This window comes from Rhinopithecus bieti, unplaced genomic scaffold (genome assembly GCF_001698545.2).
Source record: "Rhinopithecus bieti isolate Rb0 unplaced genomic scaffold, ASM169854v2 scaffold_759, whole genome shotgun sequence".
Classification (NCBI taxonomy): Eukaryota; Metazoa; Chordata; class Mammalia; order Primates; family Cercopithecidae; genus Rhinopithecus; species Rhinopithecus bieti.
This window is the reverse complement of record NW_016803631.1, coordinates 325887-352447: the sequence shown is the minus strand read 5'-3', so window position 1 is coordinate 352447 and position 26561 is coordinate 325887. Positions and strand designations below refer to the sequence as shown.

The window sequence follows — 26561 nt, the reverse complement described above, 5'->3', positions numbered from 1 at the left end:
AATCACAGGAGCCAGTCTTTCCTGTGCAATTCTCATGATAGTGAATAAAGTCTCATGAAAACTGATGGGTTTATCAGAGGCTTCTGCTTTCACTTCCTCCTCATTTTTCTCTTGCCACCTCCAGGTAAGAAGTGCCTTTCACCTCCCTCCATGATTCTGAGGCCTCCCGAGTCATGTGGAACTGTAAGTCCAATTAAACCTCTCTTTCTTCCCAGTCTCGGATATGTCTTTATCAGCAGCATGAAAACAAACTAATACAGAGAAGAATGGAAAAGGCAAATAAATACAGTACCTTGAACTAAAACATCCAGGTATATGCATCAGGACTAATCAAGGAAACAACTCAACCCATGGAGCAAGGCAGGATGATGGCCCACCTGGGAGAGATACAGAGCCAGGGGACCCTCCCCAACTCAGGAAAGCAGTGAGTAAATGTGCAACCCTGGGAACCCACACTTCTCCCTTGGATCTTTACAACCCTTGGGTTGAACTCTCTCCCCCAGGGCCTTTAGTCTGACACACAGAGCTATGTGGAGTCTTGGCAGAGCAGCCACTCAGGCACATGAAGAGATCTGGGAGCCTTGGATACCTGGGCTTTCCAGGATTCACAGCAAAAGTAACTGTAACTCCAGCAAAGTGGGAGGTTAGACCCTTGTACATATCCCTAGGAAAATGGTTGAATCCAGGGGGCTAAGCAGCAATAGTCTGCAGGTACCTCATAGGAGAAGACCCACTAGATTGGAACTCCAACCAGCCACTGATAGCAGTGTTGCACTTCACTGAGACAGAGCTTCTAGGGGGAGGGGTGGCCTGCCATCTTTGCCATTTGACCAACTTAGTGGTTCCAGCCTTTGGGCTTTGGAGAGTCCAAGCCAACTGGGGGCTGAAGTGATTCCCCAGCCCAGCATAGCTGTGCTACAAAAACATGGCCAGATAGTTTTTTAAACGTGTCCCAATCCCATTCTTCCTCACTGGGCAGGACCTCCAACCAGGGTCTTGAGCCACCCCTACTGGTGGTTTCTAGCTGATAGAGATTTAAAACCTCCCTGGGATGGAGCTCCCAGAGGCAGAGGTGGGCTGCCATCTTTGTTCTTTGGACAATTAGCCATTCCAGCCTTCAGGGTTTAGAGAGTCCAAGCCACCTGGGGGATGAAAGTGGTCCCCAACAGAGCATAGCTGCTCTACAAAACATGGCCAGACTGCTTTTTAAAGCAGATCTCCAATCCCATTCCTCCTCACTAAGTGGGACTTCCCAAGCAGGGTTTCCAGCTACCCTCGCCAGTGCTCTCCAGCTGACAGATTTAAAGCCTCCCTGGAAAGCAGTTCCCAAAGAGAGTGCCAGGTTGCCATCTTTCCTGTTTGGGTTTCTTAACCATTCTGGCCTTCAGGCTTAGGAGAATCTGAGGTGACCAGGGGCAGTAGCAGACCCCAAGCACAGCACAGCTGCCCTACAAAAATGTGACCAGACTGCTTTTTAAAGTGGGTCCCCAATCCTGTTTCTCCTCACTGGGTGGGAACTCCCAACTGGAGTCTCCAGCCACATCCTAGAGGTACATTTAGGCTGGCAACAGGTCTGTACCTCCCTGGGACAAAGCTCCCAGAGGGAGGGGCAGGCCACCATATTTGCTGTTTCACAGCCTTCACTGTTGATACCTCCATATACTGGAAAATCAGGGTGACTAGGGACTGGAGTGGACTCCCAGTATACTGCAGCAGCCCTACAAAAAAGTGGCCAGATGGTTATGTGGATGCCCATTTCCATATCTCCTCACTGGGCAGGTCCTCCAGGCCTGGGCCTCCAGCCATCCACTGCCAGAGCTATCAAGACAGTAGCAGCTCTGCAACCCCCTGAACAAAGCCCCCAGGGAAAATTGAAAGCCTTTCTGTTACTGCCTCTGCAGTGGAACTGCCCTTGCTACCCTCAAGCTAACAAAGGAGCAAAGACCCTAAGGCCTTATCCATACCTCCAACAAGCTGCAGTAGACCCAAGAAGAGGAGGCCAGTCTATCTCCCACAGGTCCCATCCAACCTCCCTGCTCATCACCAGACAGAAAGTCCCCAGTGTGGGCCCACAGCACAGACCTTCCATCCTGGGCTGATTGCACTGAGCAATTGCTGACCTATGTATTTCTGGGGTGGAGCCCCCAGGAGACAAGCAAAATACCCTTGGCCATAACTGCTACTAAGAACTCTTCCTCTGCTGCCTCCAAGTTGGGGAAGGAGCAAAAACACTGAGATTGCCCCAGAGCTTCAGTGGGCAGCTCAGGAATGCCAAGCTGTGATCTACAGCCAGCACTCAAGGGGGAGAGGAACCCACTCTTTCAGAGCATTGAGAGAGAACATGGCTGCAACTGTGAGGGAACAGTGAGGAGTGCAGTTGTGATTCATAGATTTGGCTTCTTTACATAATTTCATACTTCTTGGAGGTTTCTTGGGGAGCCAAATAACTGAGCAAGAGTCTATCAACTAACCAATACATGTAAGTGCCACCTACTGGATCACAACCCAAAACTTCAACACCCCAAATACCTCGCTTACATACCCCAATCTGAAACCAAGACAAGAAGTCAGCTTCAAATAAAGAGCCTGCACAAAGTCTTGGCTCTGTGAAAACATCCAGAAAAGAAGTCTATTGACTCAATCTACACTGCAGTTAAAGGAACACCCACATGCAGAGATGAGAAAGAACCAACACAAGAACTCCAGTAACTCTCATGGCCAGAGTGTCATATGTCCTTCAAACAACTGCACCAATTCACCAACAAAAGTTCTTGACCAAGCTAAGCTAGCTGAAATGATAGAAAGAGAATTCAGAATATGGATATGAATGAAGATCATCGCGATTCAGAAGAATGGTAAAACCCAATCCAAGTAAACTAAGAATCACAATAAAATAATACAGGAACTGAAGGACAAAATAGCTGGTATAAAAAAGAACCTAATGGATCTGACAGAGCTGAATAACACAAATACAAGAATTTCACAATGCAGTCACAAGTATTAACAGCAGAATAAACCAAACTGAGGAAAGAATCTCAGAACTTGAAAACTGGATCTCTGAAATAAGGCGGTCAATAAAAATGGATGTTCAAAACCTCCAAGAAGTATGAAATTATGTAAACAGGCCAAATCTTTCAATCACTGGCACCTCTGAAAGGGAAGGGGAGAAAGCAAGCAACTTGGAAAATATATTTTAGGAGATCTTCCATGAAAACTTTCCCAACCTTGCTAGAGAGGCCAACAGTCAAATTCAGAAAATACTAAGAACTCCTGCAAGATTTTACACAAGAAGATCATTCCTGAGACATGTAGTTGTCAGATTTTCCAAGGTTGAAATGAAAGAAAGAATGTTGAAGGCAGCTAGAGAGAAAGGGTAGGTCACCTACAAAGGAAACCCCATCAGGCTGACAGTGGACATTTCAGCTGAAACCCTATAAACCAGAAGAGATTAGGGGCCTATATTCAACATTCTTAAAGAAAAAATATATTCAGCTAGGAATTTCATATCTAGCCAAACTAAGCTTCCTAAGCAAAGGAGAAATAAGATCTTTTTCAGATAAGCAAATGTTGAGGGACCCACCTTACAAGAGATCTTGAAGGGATCACTAAATATTGAAAGGAAATACTGCTACCAGCTAATACAAAAACACATTTAAATACACAGACCAGTGACACTATAAAGCAACCACATGAATAATCCAGTGTAATAACCAGCTAACGACACAACAGGATCAAATCCACACATATTAATAGTAACCTTAAATGTAAATGCACTAAATGCCCCACTTAAAAGACACAGAGCAGTAAGCTGGATAAAAAAGTAAGACCCAATGGTATGCTGTCTTCGAGAGACCCATTGGATACGTATTGACACCCATAAGTTCAAAATAAAGGGACAGGGAAAAATTTACTAAGCAAATGGAATACAGATAAAAGCAGGAGTTGCAATCCTAATTTCAGACAAAACAGACTTTAAACCAACAAAGATCAAAAGAGACAAGGAAGGCCATTACATAATGGTAAAGGGATCAATTCAACAAGAAGACCTAACTATCCTAAATATGTATGCACCCAACACAGGAGTACCCAGATTCATAAAGGAAGTTCTTAGAGACCTACAAAAAGACATAGACTTCTACCCAATAATAGTGGGAGACTTCACTCCACTGACAGTATTAGACAGATCATCAAGGCACAAAATTAACAAAGATATTCAGGACCTGAACTCAACATTGGACCAAATGGAACTGATAGACCTCTATAGAACTCTCCAATGAAAAACAACAGAGTATAAATTCTTCTCATCACCACATGTCACATGCTCTAAAATCAACCACATAATTGAACATAAAACAATCCTCAGAAATGCAAAAGAGCAAACATCATACCAAACACACTCTTAGACAACACTGCAATAAAAATAGAAGTCAAGACTAAGAATCACTCAAAACCATGCAATTACATAGAAATGAAACAACATGCTCCTGAATGACTTTTGGGTAAATAATGAAATTAAGTCAGAAATCAATAAGTTCTTTGAAACTAATGAGAACAAAGATACAAGATACGAGAATATCTGAGGCACAGCTAAGGCAGTATTAAGAAGGAAATTCATAGCACTAAATGCCCACATCAAAAAGTTACGAGATCTCCAATTAACAACTTAACTTCACAAAGCAAGAACAAATTAACACCAAAGCTAGCAGAAGACACGAAATAACCAAAATCAGAGCTAAACTGAAGGAAATCAAGACACAAAACATGATCTCAGAACTTGAAGATGGGCTCTCTGAAATAAGATAGTCAAAAAAATAAAATTTAAGAAAAGAATAAAAAGAAATGAACAAAACCTCTGAGAAGTATGGAATTATGTAAAGAGGTCTAATCTATGAATTACTGGCATCTCTGAAAGAGAAGAGAATTCATTCAAAAGTTCAGCTAATACAGGAGTTGGTTTTTTGAAAAAAATAATAAGGCTGCTAGCTAAACTAATAAAGAAAATAGAGAAGATGCAAATAAACACAATTAGAAATGATGAAGGGAATGTTACCACTGACCCCATAGAAATAAAAAATAACCATCAGAAACTACTATGAACACCTCTATGCACACAAACTAGAAAACCTAAAAGAGAGGGATCCATTTCTGGACACATACACCCTCCCAAGACTGAACCAGGAAGAAGTTGATTCCCTGAATGACCAATATCTAGCTCTGAAATTGCATCAATAATGAATACCCTATCAACCCAAAAAAGCTTAGTACCTGATGGATTCCCAGCCAAATTCTACCAGATGTACAAAGACAAGCTAGTACCATTCCTACTGAAACTATTCCAAAAATTTGAAGAGAAGGGACTCCTCCCCAATGCATTCTATGAGGCCAGCATCACCCTGATACCAAAACCTCGCAAAGACAAGCACATACACAAAAAACTTCAGTTCAATATCCTTAGTAAGCACTGGTGCAAAAATCCTCACCAAAATAATTGCAAACCAAATATAGCAGCATATCAAAAAGCTAATCATCCACAATCCAGTAGGCTTCATCCCCAGATTTGCAACATTGGTTCAACATATGCAAATAAAAAAATGTGATTCATCACATAAACAGAACTAAACACAAAAAACCACATGATTGTCTCAATAGACACAGAAAAGGCTTTTTAAAAAATTCAAAAACGCTTCATGTTAAAAACCCTCAATCAGCTAGGTATTGTTGGAACATACCTCAAAATAATAAGAGCCGTCTATGAGAAAACCACACCCAGCATTGTACTGAATGGGCAAAAGCTGGAAGCATTTCTCTTGATAACTGGCATAAGACAAGGGTGCCTTCTCTCATCCCTCCTATTCAACCTGGGGATGATTAATGGGTATAAAAATATAGTTAGGATGAATAAGATCTAGCATTTGATAGCACAACAGAGCAACTACAGTCAATAATAATTTATGGTACATTTTAGCATATCTAAAATGGTGAAATTGGATTGTTTGTAAAATAACAAAAGGATAAATACTTAAGGTGATGGATACCATATTTACCCAATTTGATTCTTACACATTGTATGTCTGTATCAAAATATCTCATGTATTCCATAAATATACATCTACCATGCACCACAAAATCAAAATAAATTTTAAAATAATAATAAAAAAGAAAGTAGAGTTTCCATAAATCCCCATTCCCTCCCTGCCCCACCCCTAGTTTCTTCTACTATTAACATCTGGCATTAGGGTTGCACATAATATTATGATTAACTAATCAATACTGATACATAATTATTAACCAAAATCCATAGTTTACATTAGGATTCACTCTTTGCATTGTATAGTTCTATGGATTTTGACAAATGTGGAATGTCATATATCCACCATTACCGTATCATACAAAAGAATTTCTCTGCCTTAAAAATGCCTTGTGCTTCACCTATTCATCTTTCCCCCTACCCTAAAATCTTGGCCCACTGAATTTTTACAATTTCTAAGTTTCATCTCTCCCAACCTGTCATATAGTTGAGATCATACAGGATGTAGCTTTTTCATACTGCTATTTTTCACTTAGCAATATACATTCCTTCATGTCTTTTCCTAGCTTGATATTTGATTTCTCTTTTTTCTTTTCTTTTCTGTTTTTATAGAGACAAGAGTCTCACTATGTTGCCAGGGGTGGTCTCAGACTCCTGGATTCAAGTGATCCTCCTGCCTCGGCCTCCTAAAGTTCTGGGATTACAGATGTGAGTCACTGCACACAGTCTTATTTCTTTTTATCACTGAGAAATATGCTATTGTATAGATGTACCATAGTTTGTTTACACATTCACCCATTGAAGAACATCTTAGTTGCTTCTAACTTTTGGTAATTATGAATAAAACTGCTATAAACATTCTTATGGAGGTTTTTGTGTAAACACAAGTTTTCAGTTCATTTGGGTAAATGCCTAGGAGCAGGATTTTTCTATCATATGGTAAGCCTATGTTTAGCTTTGTAAGAAACTACCACAGTTATCTTCCAAAGTGCTATACAATTTTACATTCTCCTGAACAGTGAATGAGGGTTCCAATTGCTCCACATGCTCACCAGCATTTGGTGTTCTCAGTGTTTTGGATTTTAGCCATTCTGATAGGTGTGTAGAAATATCTTGTTTTAATTTTCAATTCTTTAATGGCATGTAATGTTGAGCATGTTTGCATAGGCTTATTTTCCTATTTTATATCTTATTTGCTATTTGCATATCTTCTTTGGTGAATTTGCCATCTATACAGATATTTTGTCCATTTTAAAGTTGGGTTGTTTGTTTACTTATCGTGGGTTTGAAGAATTTTTTGTATATTTTGGATACATGTCATTTATCAGATATGTATTCTGCAAATAGTTTCATCCAGTCTGTGGCTTTGTTTGTTTTAAACAAACAAAGTTTAATAACATGTGTACCTTATGTGGTACATAAGGTACATAATATGTGGGAGATACTCACAAAAATGAGTACATCTCACAGGTGGCTTTGAATTCCAACTTATGTAGCATCTTCAACAAACAATAGCAAATTTAGAGAAGTGACAAGACAAAGAAAAAAGACTTTGAGTCTCGAAGGGTGGCAAATTATAGAAAGGCAAAGAAATGGTAGATACAGACTAGTTAATAAAGCTCATTACCTAGGTTCCTCTGGCACTGATCCCTAGGCTGGTAAGGGGTTGTCCTTCCTGGTAGACAGGGAAGTAGGGACACATTGGTGAATTTATGTCCTGCTTTTAAGCAAATAGTGGGAGAACAGAGAACTCCTTTTATATCTGCTTTTTCCCATTTGTCTTCAGCTCAAAATAATCCTTATGCCAAAGTGGCATATTCTAGTCACTTACAGTCCTCCCTTTGAACTTTATTTCAGAAAGTTTCCTATATTAAAAGCTGAGTTCACAGTCCCATATCTTATGGAGCCAATCTCTTAGTCCTGATTTCAGTTAAATTCAGGTCAATTGAGTTAGAGACTTGTATATCATTTCAGGTGGCAGTGTTGCAGGTGGGTTCCCAACAAGATTAGGCCTCTATATGGTGCAAGCAAACAGGTATTTAAGTGGAGTCATTTCTATGCACACAAAAAAACTAAAGGTTAATCACTGGAAAAAAATGATAAATCAGCTTCTGAGTCCATAAGGCAGTCACGTGAGAGAGTTCTAGATTTGATCTCAAAACCTCTTAGATGGTGGAATGAGGATGGCAGTTAAAATCTAATGCATTTTCCTGCTTTGTGGTTTGAATATCTCTGGTGATATCATAGCATGTTCCAGTGAACTTTCTGAGTGGCCCACACAGCAACAGGCATCAAGGTTGCCTATATTTGAACTTTTGTGGTGATTTATCTGAAATTTATATCAAGTCATCCAGCTTTAGCTTTCAGAACTTTAGGAAAAGGGCAGTCTTAGCTGTTAACAGTTTCAAGTCAGAAAGGTGGGAGAAAATTGGAAATGCTAGCTTGGAGAATTGTAGTCAGATATTCAAGGAAACTACAGCAATTCAGGATCCAGTTTAGTTTAACAAAACCTCAAAGACAATGAATAGCACTAGATCTGATAATCTAATCTTGTTACAGATAGTACACTATGTTACACATAGTACACTAGGATTTTCTACTGAAACATTTTTCTCTCCATAGTCACCTTCATGTCTGCCAAAGATAATCATAGTAAAACTAATTTGTTTGTAAAATAAATCAGTCTCATTAAACGTGACCTGATTATTTATGTAAGTGCAGCAAGAATAGTGACTGACCATATAGGCTCTTTTTAAGTTCGCTTTATTGGAACTTCTAATAGGAAATCTCAGATTTGACTTTTAAAAGCCTCTGTAGACTAAGAAGCCAAGCCAAAGACTTTCCATCAGACTTTGCCTGAAGAAGTTTTTTTATTTTAATGAAGCCTAGTTTATCAATTACTTCTTTTTTTTTTTTTTTTTTTTTTTTTTTTTTTTTTTTTTTTTTTTTTTTTTTTGAGACGGAGTCTCGCTCTGCACCCAGTCACCCAGGCCCTGGATTCGCCAGTGGCCGGATCTCAAGCCTCACTGCAAGGCTCGCCTCCCCGGTCACGCCATTCTTCTCGCCTCAGCCTCCCAAGTAGCTGGACTACAGGCCGCCCGCCATCGCCATCTCGCCTGGCTAACTTTTTTGTATTTTTTTTTTTAGAAGAACCGGGGTTTCCCCGTGTTAGCCAGGATGGTTTCGATCTCCTGACCTCGTGATCCGCCCGTCTCGGCCTCCCAAAGTGCTGGGATTACAGGCTTGAGCCACCGCGCCCGGCCTATCAATTATTTCTTTTATTAATCTTGCGTTTGGTGTTATGTCTCAAAGTCATTACCAAACTCAAGGTCATCTAGACTTTTTCCTGTTATCTGCTAGGAGTTTTATATTCTAGTTTTTGCATTTTACTTTTAGGTCTATGATCTATTTTGAGTTAATTTTTGTAAGAGGTATAAAGTTTGTCTCAAGTTTCAGTTTTGGTTTATTGTTTTTCTTTTTGAAACAGGGTCTCACTCTGTTGCCCAGGCTGGAGTGCAGTGATGCAATCATGAATCAACTGAAGCCTTGACCTTCCGGGCTCAAGTAAGCCACCCATGTCAGCCTCCCAAGTAGCTGATACTACAGGTGTGCACCATCACATCTGGTTAATTTTGTTGTTATTGTTGTTGTTGTTGTTAGTAGAGTCAAGGTCTTACCATGTGCCCAGGCTGGTCTTGAAGTCCTGAGCTCAAAAGATCCTCCCCCTTCATCTTTCCAAAGTGCTGGGACTATAGGCATGAGCTGTCATGCATGTCCTACTTTCAGTTTTTAGCATGTGGATTTTTAGTTGTTCTTGCACCATATATTGAAAAGGCTCTCCTTGATCCATTGTATTGTCTTTGTTCCTTTGTCAAAGATGAGTTGACTCTATTTGTTGGGTCTATTTGGGGGCTCTCTATTCTGTTCAATTGATCTATTTGTTTATTCTCTTGCTAATCCAAACTTGATTAATGTAGCTATATAGTGTGTCTTGAAATCAGGTAGTATCAGTCCTCCAAATTTGTTCTTCTTTGTTATTGTGTTGATTATACACTGATTTTTGATAGAGGTGCAAAATCAATTCAATGAAGAAAGGACAGCCTTTTCAACAAACAGTGCTGGAATCATTGGACATTCTTAGGTAAAAAATCCAAAACAAACAGCCTCCTGTCCACACACATGAAAACAACCAAAAAACAAACCAAACCAACAAATAAAAAGTGAAAACAAACAACACTTCAAATTAAACCTAACACATTATAGAAAAATTAACTCAAAATGCATTATAGACTTAAATGTCAAGCATAAAATGATAAAACTTTATTTTAAAAGTAGGAGAAAATCTTCAGGGTCTAAAGTTAGGCACTTTTTAAGAATTGTTACTAAAGCATAATTTAAAAAAGGGAAAATTGATAAGGTTGACTCCATCAAAATTTGCTTCATGAAAGCCCATGTGAAGAGGGTTAAAAGATAAACTACAGGCTGATCAAAAACATTTGCAAACCACATATTCAGTAAAGAACTAGTATCTGTAATAAGGACTCTCAAAAACTCCACACTAATAAAATAAATAATTCATTTAGAAAATAGGCAAAAAGACATGCAGATACATCTCTTAATAGGACATGCAGATAACAGGTAAGCACATGAAAAGATATTTGACACCATTAGCCACTAGGGAAATAGAAATTAAAACTGATATAAGAGTTAAAAAGAAATTATTTAGGCAGATAGTGAGGGTAAGGAAGTCCTCCATAAGGTTTTCCTTTCAGTGAAAAGCAGCCCTCAAATGATTTCTTTTCTAATAAAGAGCAGCCTATAAAATTGAGCTTCAGACATAGATAAGCTGGAAGCTTGCATGGGTGAATGCCAGCAGCTGTGCCAATAGGAAAAGGCTACCTGTGAGCCAGGCATGTTCAACATGGCACCTCCATCTCCCCTTTTCTTTGCCAACCGTGTGTACAGTAAGGGACAGACAACATGACACCAGCCAGGAAGAGACCCCATTTGCATAATAAGAGATTAGGGTGGGGTGGCCACCTTCCTCACATGCTATGTAAATGGCATACCTGGTCCAACCAATCTTTGGGCCCTATGTGAATCAGATACTGCCTCCTCAAGCCAGTCTCTAAAACCCCATGTACTTCACCACGGAACCAGAAGACCCACCTGGGCACCCCTCTCTCTCTGCAGGACAGGGAGCTATTCTCTGTTCTCTTTCTTTCGCCTATTAAACTTCCACTCTTAAATTCACTACTTGTGTGTCCATGTCCTTGATTCCCTTGACATGAGACAACAAACCTCAAGGATTTACCCCAGACAATGACACTGCTTCAAAACCAGAATAACATATCACCACATATCTATCAGAAAAGCTAAAAAAATAGTAGCAACACTAAATTCTGATTACGGTGCTACGAAACTGGATCACTCATACATTGCTGCTGGAAATGTGAAAAGATATAGCCACACTATAAAACACTTTGGCAATTCCTTACAAAACTAAAGATACAACCATATGGCCCAACAGTTGCTTTCCTCCCAGAGCCCAAGGGCCATTTACAAAGTCAAACTTGCGACAAGAGGGCCTATATAGCAAAAAAGTTACCAAACAGAATTAGGTTTTATTGGTAAAAAGCTGGGGGAATATTCATGAAATGGAATTATAAGGGTAATGCCCCAGGGATGTAAATTTAAGTTAGCGAAACTGCCATTGCAAAAGTTATCACACTAAGAAAATTACGACAGTGAAAGAGATCTGATCTAACCAACCCAATCTTGTCTTTAACCTCCAAACTGTCCTTAACCTTTTTCCCATTTGCCCTAAGAATACTTGCTGGTGGCACTTGCAGCTGCAGTGCTTACCCCAAGATAACTTTGCCACAAAATATCTCGCTTTTATTATTATTTTTGGATCACTCTAGTATATCAACTTTGGAAACAAAAGACATCATTCTATTTATAGTATTCTGTTTTTAGTAGTGGTGTTTCCATTTACAAAATAGAGTAATTCATGATTGCTGAAAATGTCAAAATCTAGAAAATGTAGCATTCCTATGCATGATGTTAACATCGTTCTTGAATAGTTGTCAGCTGAAGATTCATTTGATGAATCCGATTTTTCTGAAATAGATTATTCTTATGATTCAAATGATTCTGATGTTAGTTCTGTTTAGAAATAACTCTAAAAACGGTCTTTATATTTTATTTTCACATTGAAAATCCGTCAATTTTCTTCAACCTCAAAGAGCGTGTTGATGTAGAATTAAATGAGTGCTGGTAGTGAGCTGTACTTCTTTTCTCTAAAGGGGAAAAGGGTTAATCATTCTTGGGCTTGGACCAAGCTAATTTTGGGAAATATTTAGTTTATAGTTTAAATAGTAATAGCCCTTCTCCAAAGCTAAATCGCCTTTCTAAAGCTAATGAAAGGCCATCAGGTTAGGGCGATAAGAGGAGCCTGAATTCTACTAATGTGTGGATTAGCAGCCATTACTCCAGAAGTCACAAGACTTGCAACTTCCCCAATTATTCCTGCAGATAACATCACTATTACAGAGCCTAAGACTGGCCTTTTGAGATGTCTTTTCAGATTTTTGCATTTCTGATGACCAGCGGTTCCACCGGCACCTGTCAAACCACTTCTGTGGCCCCACTCAGACTCCTGGGCCCATCAAACTATCCTTGGAAAGACTCTAGCCTCTGAATTTTCCAGGAGATTGATTTGAATAATAACTCCATCTCTTATGTGGCATGGCTGGCCTCATGTCAATTAAATTCTTTATTTATTGCAATGCCATGTTTTCGGTGAATTGGCTGTGCCTGCGCAGTGGGGACAAAGAACCCATGAGGTGGTTACATTAGGTTGAAATTATTATATAGGTGCACTTATGATTCTGCATTCAATGTGTAACACACACAGTTGGAGGAGTTCTCTCTCTCTCTCTTTTTTTTTTTTTTTGTTTTTTGTTGGTAGACTGAAAATTATATTCACTTTGGCCTGTGTTGAGTTGAGACTTCAGAAATCCCTTGTAGAGAAAGAAAGAAAGATTTAGGGAGATAAGAATTGTCAATCTTAAATAACTAGATTCAGAAAATATGATTAAGTAGAGAGTTTATTTGGGCCTAAACTTGTGGCTGGCCACCAGGGAGCATAGATTCAAGTTGCCCTGAATATACACTCTGATTCACAGCAGTTATAAGTAGGTTTTTAAGGAAAAAAGAAGAGACAGTTCCTGAGTTCTTTACAAAGAATTTACCTTAAAACAACACAAGCTATTAATTGGCTATACACTATTCTTTGTATCACAAATCCCAGGAACCTTAAGATAATGAGTGAGGCAGCTATCAGGAACAAAATGTCTTTAAGTAATTGCCTTTGGACATGGGTAAAGGATATGACTGAAGTCCCGTACCAGTGTTTCTCTGGGCCTGCTAAATTTTGCCATTGCCCTGAGCTATTTTTCTTTTATCAGAATGTTAAAGTGAATTTGTTTTGTGTTACTCATTCAGCCATTCCAGCCCTGAAGACATACCTGTCATAATGTAATCACCCAATGGGTTCTTCTTGCCCACTGAAGAGACAAAAATCAATCCAATGAGACCAGAGTATTGCAGAACAGAAAGAGTTTAACTGATGTGAGGCTGCCTGACCTGGGAGAACAAATTTATCACTCAAATCAGTCTCCCCAAAGACTTGGAGGTTAGGGACTTTATGGACAATTTGATGGGCAGGGGTCTAGGGAATGGGTGCTGCTGATTGGTTGAGGATGAAATCATAGTGTAATACCTAACCTTGTTTTTAGACTCTCCCTTAACTACCTAACCTTGTTTCCACATGAATAGGCTCTCCCTTAGCTGAGAAAACCTCCATTTGGCTCCTCCATTTGGCTCCTTCATTTACAAGACATCAAAGACTCCTTATCCACCCCCTTCCTCAAGGAGTTAACTTGTGTAAGCTGACTCTCAGCATATCAAAGAGTTCAATTAACTGATTAGGTATTGAAACAAGCAATGTAGGAAGTTCCCAGGATTTCGCTCAAGAGATAATACCATACCTCTTTGATATGCCATATCTGCGTTTGTATCGGCAGAGCCCCCCATACCTATCACCTTGTGATAGATTTACAGCCCCTGCACCTGGAACTGTTTGTTTCCTTGTAACCATTTGTCCTTTTTAACTTTTGCATGTTTTACTTCTGTAGAATTGCTGCAATTAAACTCCCCCTCCTCTCTCTAAACTGAAGTATAAAAGAAAATCAAGCCCCTTCTTTGGGGCTGAGAGAATTTTGAATGCTAGCCATCTCTTGGTCGCTGGCAAATAAAGGACTCCTGAATTTGTCTCATAGTGTGGCGTTTCTCTTTGACTCACTCAGGTACAACAAAAGGGGTATGAAAAACAATCTTCATGTGCTAAGTCTGCCTCTGTTTGGGGCAATAGGATCCACTGAGTCATAAATCAAGTGTCCAGGTGGTATCAGTCTGAAAAGCATCTTAAGAAAACAATCTTAGGTTGTACAATAGTGATATTACTTATAGGAACAGTTGGGAAAGTCACAAGTCTTGTGACTTCTGGCTACATGACCCCTAAGCAGTAAGGAATTACAGAAACTATGCCTATCTTTTCAGAATTCAGACCCCTTTCACAATCCTAACCTTCTGGCTTTTCATTACTTTTATAAAGGCAGTTTAGTTTTGGAAAGAACTGTTATCATCTTTGCTTTCAGGTAAAACTATAAATTATTTCCAAAGTTAGCTTGGCCTATGCCCAGCCATGACCAAGGACAGCTTGGAGATCAGAAGCAAGATGGAATCAATGACGTCAAATTTATCTTACTGTCATGATTTTGCAAAGTCGGTTTCAATAAGAGTATAGAGAAAAGCATAAATGAAGGTAGTACCAACATATTTGAAAGGCACCATTGTGGCTGATTTCTGCATGCCAGAGATGAAGTTGGAAAATGCTGATACTGAAGTAGTCTCTATGATTTCAATAAGAATGATGACATCTCAGGGTTGCAGAGACTAATGAATTACACTAAATTACCAGAGACAATTAGGTCTGCTTATTTTAACAGGAGAAAGGCTACTAGGGTAATTATAATGATTTGACCCACAGGAATCTTTGTCATTGAATAATTGATCATAGAGCCCTGCATGTGGAAATTTACCTGGGTAAAGAATGTTTTCACTGCAATAAAAGTCATTTGGTGATATTTACATAGGACACAAATATTCTCACACTCTGAGTTTACTCTAAGAGATCCCTTCACACACCTGTTTCTTCAGGCCAACTTGTTATAAATCCTTATATCTTACTCCTTTCGTATCCCTGACCTGCCAATCATTAGCCCCAATCCCTGCATTACTGTAGATCTGTTCCTTGGGGCATTTCTCTTTTAGGCAAAATGGGTAGTGAGATAGCCTGCTTAAAATTCTGCCCACTGGAAGGAATTCCACCCCTTGGTGGGGCTGCTGCATTGCAGAAGTTTATCTCCAGTTTTCATGGAGAACCATTTATAAACTAGCTTCATATGTTTTTCTTTTTCAATCAACTGATCATGGAGAACACTCTATGTGGCTCAGGTATAGATGAGAGTAAGATGGCAGTGTGATGGGAGTAGGCACACCAGGAGTGATAGCTACCTGCTCATCCAATTTACTCCTAACTTTAGGACCTGTTCAAGGTCAATACACCACATGCTGGAGGTGTGTTGCTACCATGCCAGACTCTATAGTGATAGATACGACATCAAATTCACGTGAGGAACTGACTTGATTGTCCTACTGCCCTACAGTCAAGTAGGTGTTCAGTCTCTACTATGGCCCAATAGCAAGCCAAAAGCTATCTCTCAAAATGAGGGTAATTAATTTTCAAATCAGGCACGATTTTGCCCCAAAATGCCATGGGACTCTCCTCTAATTCTCTTATCAGGGCTTCCACAGAATCCCCCAGCATGTTGATCAGCCATATATATTTTGAAAATTACTGGAATCACTGGTCATAAGTAGAGTGACCATATAATTGATCAATCCAACTAGAACAATTTTGAGAGTAAAGGAGGCACTAGTAATAAACATGTTGGGAAAATGTATGGTCATCCAGTCATAAAAGCCAAGTGATTCATTTGTTCACTCTGCATCCTTTGCTAGCTAGAGTACACATTGAAAGATGAATACAGAAATTTTTGATAAAGAGCTCTCAGTTATATCCTGGATTAGGGTATTGAATTTCAAGGCAAAACTTCTTCAAGCACTCAGGCAGAAAAGGTAAATATTTAATTAGTTATCACACTTTAGTGTGCATGAGAAGTACCTGGATGTACTGTTAAAACAGCCTACTCAACTTTATACTTGGAATTTCTACTTCTGTAGCTATAAAATGGACTTCAGAATTTGCATATTAACAAATTCTCAGGTGGTATTGATGTTGCTAATCCAGGGGTCATACTTTTAAGAACCACAGAAGAAGAAGAAGAAGAAGAAGAGGAGATGGAGGAGGAGGAGGAGGAGGAGAGAGGAGGAGGAGGAGGAGGAGGAGAAGAAAAACATAGACTGTCCTCAGTTTTTTTCCACAGCAATATGTAATACCAAATGATAACATTCTGAAGAGAAACCTATATACCAAGATGTAGTTGAAGTTTTAGGTCCACCAACAGCTTTTATAAACATGAACAAACTCTAGGAACATTGCTTTCTAGAGAACCTTTTGCAAAAACCGTAAGATGATAAAATCACTCTTTTTTTTTTCTGATACTAGGATCTAGTTGTTACAGTATATTTATGACCTGGCTGTCTAAAGAAAGGTTGTTGTATGGTTTGGCTTTGTCCCTGCCCAGATCTCCGTCTTGAATTCCCAAGTATTTTGGGAGGGACCCGGTGGGAGGTGATTGAATCATGGGGTCAGGTCCTTCCCATGCTGTTCTCGTGATAGTGAATGAGTTTCATGAGATCTGATGGTTTTAAAAAGGGGTGTTCCCCTGCACAGCTCTCTCTTTGCCTGCCGCCATTTACATAAGATGTGACCTGCTCCTCCTTGCTTTCTGCCATGATTGTGAGGCTGCCCCAGCCACGTGGAACTGTAAGTCCAATTAAACCTCTTTCTTTTGTAAATTACCCAGTCTTGGGTATGTATTTATCAACAGCATGAACACGGACTAATACAGTAAATTGGTACCAGTGGAGTTGCTGAAAAGATATCCAAAAATGTGGAAGCAACTTTTGAACTGGGTAACAGGCAGAGGTTGGAACAGTTTGGAGAGTTCAGAAGAAGACAGGAAAATGTGGGAAAGTTTGGAGCTTCCTAGAGACTTGTTGAATGGCTTTAAGAAAAATGCCAATAGTGATATGAACAATAAGGTCCAGGCTGAGGTGGTCTCAGATGGAGATAAGGAACTTGTTGGGAACTGGATCAAAGGTGACTCTTGCTATATCTTAGCAAAGAGACTGGCCGCATTTTGCCACTGCCCTAAAGATTTGTGGAACTTTCAACTTGAGAGAGATGATTTAGGGCATCTGGCAGAAAAAATTTCTAAGCAGCAAAGAATTCAAGAGGTGAGTTGGGTGCTGTTAAAAGTGTTCAGTTTAATAAGGGAAGCAGAGCATAAAAGTTTGGAAAATTTGCAGCCTGATTATGCCATAGAAAAAAATTTTTTTCTGGGGAGAAAATCAAGCCGGTTGTAGAAATTTGCATTAGTAGCAAAGAGCCTAATGTTAATCCCCAAGACCATGCAGAAAATCTCTTCCGGTCATGTCAGAGACCTTCATGGCAGCCCCCCCATCACAGGCATGGAGGCCCAGGAGTAAAAAGTGGTTTTATGGGCTAGGCCCAGAGTCTCCTGCTGTGTGCAGTTGAGGGACTTGGTGGCATGTGTCCCAGCTGCTCCAGCCATGGTTGGAAGGGGCCAACATAGAGCTCAGGCCATGGCTTCAGAGGTGCAAGCCCCAAGCCTTGGCAGTTTCCATGTGGTATTGGGTCTGTGGGTGCACAGAAGTCAAGAATTGAGGTTTGGGAACCACTGCCCAGGTTTCAGAAGATGTATGGAAATGCCTGGATGCCCAGGCAAAAGTTTGCAGCAGGGGTGGGGCCCTCATGGAGAACCTCTGCTAGGGTAGTGCAGAAGGGAAATGTGGGGTTGGAGTCCCCACAAAGAGTCCCTACTGAGGCACTGCCTGGTGGAGCTGTGAGAAGTGGGCCACTGTCCTCCAGACCCCAGAACGGTAGATCTACCAACAACTTGCACCATACACCTGGAAAAGCCATAGGCACTCAATCCCAGCACATGAAAGCAGCTAGGAGGGAGGCTGTATCATCCTGCAAAGCCATAGGGGTGGAGCTGCCCAAGACCATGGGAACCCATCTCATGCATCAGTGTGACCTGGATGCAAGATGTGGAGTTAAAGGAGATCATTTTGGAACTTTAAGATTTGACTGCTCTGCTGGATTTCAGACTTGCATGGGGCCTGTACTCCTTTGTTTTAGCCAATTTCTCCCATTTGAAATGGCTGTATTTACCTAATGCCTGTTTCCCCAGTGTATCTAGGAAGTAACTAACTTGCTTTTGATTTTACAGACTCATAGGTGGAAGGGACCAGCCTTGTCTAGATGGGACTTTAAACTTGGACTTCTGGGTTAACGCTGAAATGAGCTGAGACTTCGGGGGACTGATGGGAAGGCATGATTGGTTTTGAAATGTGAGGACATGAGATTTGGGAATGGCCAGGGGCAGAATGATACAGTTTGGCTGTGGCCCCGCCCAAATCTCCATCTTGAATTCCCACATGTTTTGAGAGGGACCTGGTGGGAGGTGATTGAATCATGGGGGCAGGTCTTTCCTGTGCTGTTCTTGTGATAGTGAATGAGTTGCACGTGATCTGATGGTTTTAAAATGGGTGTTCCCCTGCACAGCTCTCTCTTTGCCTGCTGCCATACACATAAGATGTGACCTGCTCCTCCTTGCTTTCTGCCATGATTGTGAGGCTTCCTCAGTCATGTGGAAGTGTAAGTCCAATTAAACCTCTTTCTTTTGTAAATTGCCCAACAGCATGAAAACAGACTTATACAGGTTGTATTTACTAACCTCAGATTCAGATGAGGTTTCTAGTAATATAAAACTTGACAATGCTCTAGGTTTACCTACTACTATATTTCTCTGCCTCCTTTCCTTCCATTCAGCTAAAGAAATTAAGGCTCTGGTGCTGTCAAACTATCTGACTCATCTGAAATGTAAACCTTTATGTTTGTCAAAAATTGTGAAATATGTTTGAGATGATTAAAATAAATCCGAAGGCTTGGCTAGTTTATGTATGCATGTACCTGAACTTCAAGTGAACTCTATGAACACTGTCCTCTATAAAAAAGTGCAGCTTTTTTTTTTTTTTTCCTGCAGAATCCTAAAAGATCAGAACAGCTTTTGATTTTTAAGATGACCATCAGAATTCTTTGTTCCCCTTCTGTGGAAGTTGGAAAATAACCTTGAATAAAAATTATCTTTTTTGGGTTTTCTAACATAAACATAACTAGTTTTGTTTACTGTTAACAACAAAACTAAGTTGAGAGATGCAGAGCTGTAATGTTAGAGGAAGTATGAGAGTGCCAGTATTTACATTTTTAATACCAGGAAGTCCATTTGAAACCTGAGGGTTTAAAGCACAATGATTCTAACTGCATCATGTTTTTCTTTGTCTCCTTTCATAATCTAGGAGGGTTCTTTTAAGAAATAAAATCCCTTGAAATGAAAGATTTAAAGCTTAACAATTCCTCTAGTTTCCCTTCAATTTACTTTTCTTCTGTTAAAATCCAGCAAAACAATTTTTATATTTTATTTTTCTTGGACAAGGTCTCACTTTGTTGCCCAGGCTGGAGTGCAGTGACACGGTCACAGCTCACTGTAGCCTTGACCTCCTAGGCTCAATGATCCTCCCACCTCAGTCTACCAAGTAGCTGGGAATACAAGCACATGCCACCATGCCTGGCTAATTTTTTTTTTTTTTTGATTTTGATTGTTAGTAGATACGAGGTCTCGCTATGTTGCTGAGGCTAGTCTGTAATTCCTGAGCTTAAGTAATCCCCCACCTCTGGTCCCCAAAGTGCTAAGATTACAGGTGTGAGCCACTGCAGCCAGCAAAAGTTTTGTTTGTTTTTTTTTTAACTAAAAGTAGTAGCATTCATATGAACACATTTTAAAAGGTTTTCTATTGCTTTCATTCTATATAAGCAGAGAAAAAATACTTGGAATGATGTTCAACTACTATGCTTAAAATTTTCACTGAGGTGTAATATACAAATCAGAAAATTCACTTGTTATGATTGTACAAGTTAACAATTTCTAGTAAATTTACAAAGTTGTTCTACCATCATAACAAACAATTTTAGAACATTTCTATCACTCTGAAAATAACCCTCATGTTCACTTACCATCTCTTCCCACTCCAGTGCTGGGCAACCACTAATTTACTTTCTGTCTCTATAGATTTGCCTTTTCTGGACATTCTGTACAAATACAATCACCTCATATGTAGTCTTTGTATCTGACTTCTTTTCTTTAATATAATGTTTTTGAAGCTCATTCATGTTGCAGCACGTCAGTAATTTATTCCCTTTTATTACAGAAGTCCATGGATATGCCTACCACGTCATGGAGTGAATTGCATCCCTGTCCCCCAAATTCATATGTTGAAGCACTAACCCTCCAGTACGTCAGAATGTAACTATATTTGGAAATAAGTCTTTTAAGGAGGGTGTTAATTTAAAATCAGGCTATTTAGGGTATGTCCTACTCCAATCTGACTGGTGTCCTAGAAAGAAAAGATTAGGACATACAAGAGAGAAAGTGAGAAGACTACCATCTGCAAGCCAAGGAAAAGAGGCTTCAGGAGAAACCAAATCTGCAGGCACCTTAATCTTGAGCTTCCAGTCTCCAGAACTGTGAGAAGTAAATTTCTGTTGTTTAAGCCACCCAGTCTGTGATATTTTGTTATGGCAACCCTAGCCGACTAACTCACCATTCTGATGGTTATGAAGTGTTATCTCACTGTGGTTTTAATTTTCATTTCCCTAATGATGTATATCATCTTTTCATGTGCTTGTTGGCAATTTTTATATCTTCTTTGATGAAGTCTCTATTTAAACGTTGCCCACTTAAAACAAGTTGGGTTTGTCTTATTATTGAGTTGTAAGCCCTCCTGATATATTCTGGTTAGAAGTACTTTATCAGAAATATGATTTGCAAATATGTTCTCTAAAGTTGTAGTTTGTATTTTGTTTTCTTAATGGTATTCTTTTGAAATACAAAAGTTTTACATTTTGATAAAATTGAATTTATACATTTTATCTTTTAAGGATTATGCTATTGGTGTCATATCTAAGGACTCTGCCTTACCTGAGGACAAAAAAGATTTTCTTATACTTTTTGGGGTTTAGTTCTTACATTTAGATCTATTGTCTATTTGAAGTTAATTTTTGTATAAGGTGTAAGAGTCTAAATCCATCTTTTTGCATGTGACTAACCAAATGGTCCATCACCATTTATAGAAAATACTGTCTTTGCCTCATTGAATTGCCTTAGCAACTTTGTCAAAAATCAATTTATCCACAGCTATAGGAGTTTTTTTCTGGACTCTCAATTTATGTCATATTGATCAATATTTCAATACCACACTATCTTGATTATTTTATAGTGTATTTTAAAGTTGAGAAGTATGTAAATCCTCCAATTTTATTTTCAAGATTTTCAAGATTGTTTGGTCTATTCTGGGAACTAAGCTTGCTTATCTGGAATAAATCCCCCTTGTTCATGGTGTATTAAAAGATTTGCTAATACTCTATAAAAGATTTTGCTTCTAATTCTAGGAGAGATGTTTAGGTTTTTTTGTTTTTTGTAATGTCTTTGACTTTGTACTGGCCTTTTAAATACATTGGGAAATATTTCCTCTTCTATTTTCTGGAAGAGATTATGTAAAGTTGTTGTTAATTCCCTTTTAAAAGTTTAGTAGAATTACTCAGTGAGACCATCTGGGCCTGGAGATTTTATTTTGGAGAGATTTTGTTTGTTTGTTTGTTTGTTTCATTAGACAGAGTCTCGCTGTGTCACTAGGCTGGAGTGCAGTCTCATGATCTCAGCTCACTGCAACCTCCGCCTCCTAGGTTCAAGTGATTCTCCTGCCTCAGCCTCCTGAGTAGCTGGGATTACAGGCATGTGCCACCACATCCAGCTAATTTTTATATTTTTAGTAGAGACAGGATTTCACCATGTTGGCCAGTGTAGTCTCTATCTCCTGACCTTGTGATCTGCCTACCTCGGCCTCCCAAAGTGCTGGGATTACAGGTGTGAGCCACTGCGCTCGGCCTTTGGAGAGATTTTTAAATAAAAATTCAATCTCCTTAATAATAATAGGGCTATTTAGATGGTCTATTTCATCTTAGTTGAGTTTTTGTAGTTTGTGGTTCTCATGGAATTGGTCCGTTTATTCTAAATTGTCAAATTTATGAGCATAAAGTCATATGTAATACTATTATCTTTTCTAATGGTTGCAGTATTTGAAATAAGAGTTCTTGTTTAAGTCCTCATATTGGTGACTCATTTTCTATTTTTGTCAATCTTGCTAGAGGTTTATTGATTTTATTACAGTTTTCTGAAGAACCATATTTTCCTTTCATTGTATTTTTTAGTAAGATTTTCCTATTTTCAATTTCATTGGTTTCTGCTCTTTACTATTTTATTCTTTCTTCTTGTTTTGGATTTATTTTGCTCCTCTTTTTGAGGAAAAGTAGGAACTTAAATTATCGATATGACACCTTTCTTAACTTTTTTTTGGGGGGGAGTGAAAATTTATTTAAAAATTTTAGAGAAGGAATGAAAGGAAGTATACTTGGAAGAAGGCCAAGTGGGCAACATGAGAGATCAAGTGCCCCTTTCTTCATTTTTAATGTAAGTATACAGTGCTATGACTTTTCTTCTTAGCTGTATCCCACGTACTTTGATATGTTTTCATTTATCCTTTTAATTTACTTTGAGACTCCCTGTTTGACCCATCCTTTAATGTTCCATGTGTTGCAGGAAGTCAGGGACCCTGAATGGAGGGACTGGCTGAAGCCATGGCAGAAGAACACAAATTGTGAAGATTTCATGGACATTTGGTAGTTCCCCAAATCAATACTTTTATAATTTCTTACACCTGTCTTTACTGCAATCTCTGAACATAAATTGTGAAGATTTCATGGACTTTTATCACTTCCCCAATCAATACTCTTATAATTTCCTATGCCTGTCTTTAATCTCTTAATCCCATCATCTTCGTAAGTTGAGGATGTATGTTGCCTCAGGACCCTGTGATGATTGCGTTATCTGTACAAATTGTTTGTAAAACATGTGTGTTTGAACAATATGAAATCTGGGCATCCTAAAAGAACAGGATAGTGGTGATTTTCAGGGAACAAGGGAGATAACCATCAGGTCTGACTGCCTGCAGGGCCAGGCAGAACAGAGTCATATTTCTTTTCCTGCAAAAGCGAATAGGAGAAATAATGCTGAATTCTTTTTCTCAGCAAGGAACAGACCTGGGAAATAATGCATTCCCAGAGGAAGGCCTCTAAAATAGCCGCTCTAGGAGTGTCTGTCTTATGCAGGTGAAGATAAGGGATAAACTATGCCCTGGTCTCCTGCAGTGCCCTCAGGCTTGCTAGGATTAGGAAATTGCAGCCTGATGAACTGTAGTCAGACTGGTTGTCTGCTCTTGAACCCTGTTTTCTGTTAAGATGTTTATCAATGACAATGTGTGCATAGTGGGACATGAAACCTCATCAGCAATTCTAATTTTGCCCTGGCCTTGTGATCTTGCTCTGCCATTTGCCTTGTGATATTTTACTGCCTTTTGAAGCATGTGATCTCTGTGACCCACACCCTATTCGTACACTCCCTCCCCTTTGAAAATTGCTAATAAAACTTGTTGGTTTTGCGGCTTGGGGCATGATGAAACCTGTCAACATGTGATGTCACCCCTGAGACCCAGCTGTAAAATTTCTCGTTTTTGTACTCTTTCTCTTTATTTCTCAGAAAGGCTGACACTTAGGGAAAATAGAAAAGAACCTACATTGAAATATTTGGGGCTGGTTCCCCCAATATCCATGTATCCTTTAATTTCCTTTGAGACTCCCTGTTTGACCCACAGATTATTTAGAAGTATGTTATTTAACTTGCAAGTGTTTCAAGAGTTTCCTCTTGTCTTTGTTAGAGATTTTCAGTTTAATTTCATTATGGCCAGAGCACATGATTGCAATTCTTTTAAATTTGTCAAGTTTGTTTTACTATATATTTTATGTCTTTTTCTATTTGATGAATAGTGCATGGGCAATTGAGAAAAATGTATTGTTAGGCGGTATGTCTTATAAATGTTAATTAGACCCTGTTGATTGTGTGGCTCAGATTTTCCATATCCTGGTGATTTTTCTACTTCATAGTTCTATTAGTTACTGGGAAAAGGGGAGAATGATGTTGAAATTCCCCATAATTATAGATTCTTCTATTTCTCATTTCAGCTTTATCAGTTGCTGCTTCAGGTATTTAAGGCTCTGTGGTTTAGTTTGTACGTGTTTAGTATAACGTGTCTTCCTAATTGATCCTCTTATCATTGTATAATATCCCTCTTTGTCTTTGGTAATTTTCTTTGCTTTGCAGTCTACTTTATCAGACACTACTATTGCTACTCCTGTTTTTTTAAAAAATTATTAATGTGTATGTGATATATCTTTTTCTACCCTTTTCTACTTTCAACTCACCTGTGTTTGAACTTGAAATAAGTTTCTTATATGCAGCACATAGTTGGATTATGGACGGTTTTTAACTCTACCAGTCTCTGTCTTTTTATTGGTGTATTTAGACCATTTACATTTAAGGTGTGGTATTTACTGACATTTTAGCACTTTAGTCTGTTATTTTGTTATTTATTTTCTATTTGTCTCCTCTGGTTCTCATTTCTTTTTATCTTTCTTGCCTTTCTGCAGCTTATTTAAACATGTTTTAGATTCCATCTTGATTTATTTATAATACTTCTGAGTTTGTCACTTTGTATAGTTTTCAGAGTGGTTGCTCTGGGTGTTACACATGCTACTTATACCAATGTATTAGTATCAATATTCACCACTTCAAATGAAGTGTGGAAATCTCACTTCCATTTAGGTCCCTTTGGATTCCCCACCTTTAAATATCATTGTTTTAAGTATCAGACGATGTTCCAATTTTTGTTTCAATCATAAAATATATTCTCTAAAACCCATAAGGAAAAAACTGTCTATTGTATGAACCCATATTTCTGCTCTATTGTTTCTTCTTCCTTCCCGATGTTCTAAGTTTCCTTCTTTTACAATGTCTTTTCTGTTTGAAGAACTTCCTTTAGCTAGTCTTTGAAGGGTAGACTGGCTAGTCACAAAATCTTTTAGTTTTCTTTCATCTGTGAATGTTTTTATAATCCTTTCATTCCTAAAAGATAGTTTTGTCAGATCTAGAATTATAGGAGACAATTCTTTTCTTTCATCCCTTAAAAAATATTTGGCCACTTCCTTATTTATGGATTCAGATGAGAAATCCATTCAAATTGGTGTTCCCCTACAAGTAATGCACTATTTCTCACTTGCTGCTTTCAGGACTTTGTCTTTAGTTTTCAAAAATTTATAATGTGCCTGGGCATGGAATTTTTTTTTCTTCTGTGGGATTCATCCAGCTTCTTGAATCTCTAAGTTAGTGTCTTCTATATAATTTGGAATGTTTTCAGCCTTATTTCTTCAAGTACTCATTCATCCCTATCCTTTTTCTCCTTTGCTTTCTGTTACTCTGATAATATGAATGCTGGATATTTTGTTATTGTTCCATAGGTCCCTGAGGCTTGTTTATTTTTTCCAGTTTATTTTCTCTCTATTGTTCAGATTGGGTAAATTCTATTGTTCTGTTCTCAAGTTCACAGATTTTATCTCCCATCATCTCTACCATACTATTAAACCTATCCAGTGAGTTTTCAGTTTGTTATTGTATTTTTCAGTCCTATAATTTTCATGTTTCCTTTTGATAAAACTTCTATTTTCTGAGGTTTTCTGTTTTTTTCATGTTTCAAGAGAATTTGTAATTGATTGTTGTAGCATTTTTATGATGTCTGCTTTAAAATTCTTATCAGATAATTCAAATATCTGGTTTATCGCTGCTGGAATCCATTGATTGCCTTTTTCATTCAAGTTGTGATTTTATTGGTTCTTGATGTGCACTCTGAATACTTTGCCTATTATGTTAGGAGACTCATTTCTATTTAAATATTTTATTTTACAAGAAGTCACTCTGTTTAGGTTTAGCATACCGTTTTAGCCCACTTTTGTGGGCTGTAATTCTAATGGCAGCTTAATTTTCAGAGCCCTTGTAGTGTTATTTTAGTTGCTTGGTTTATCTAGGGCTCCCACTGGTCTCTGTTAGTGTTGCCTGAAAGGGTGGAAGGAATTTCCCTGACTGGGTTGCCAGGTATCTCTTGGTGAGGTCGGGCTATGACAAATCCCGCA

The 26561-nt window shown here is 38.8% G+C and overlaps 1 protein-coding gene across 1 annotated transcript in view; it reads right to left on the bottom strand.

Annotated features, from left to right (window-relative positions):
- Window positions 1-5774: 5774 nt before the first annotated feature.
- ILDR1 (immunoglobulin like domain containing receptor 1) overlaps window positions 5775-26561 on the bottom strand; it is a 57947-nt gene continuing 37160 nt past the window's right edge. The window contains exon 9 of the transcript XR_001888976.1: window positions 5775-5858. The gene's annotated coding sequence lies outside the window, so the exon portion shown is untranslated. The remainder of the gene's footprint in view (window positions 5859-26561) is intronic.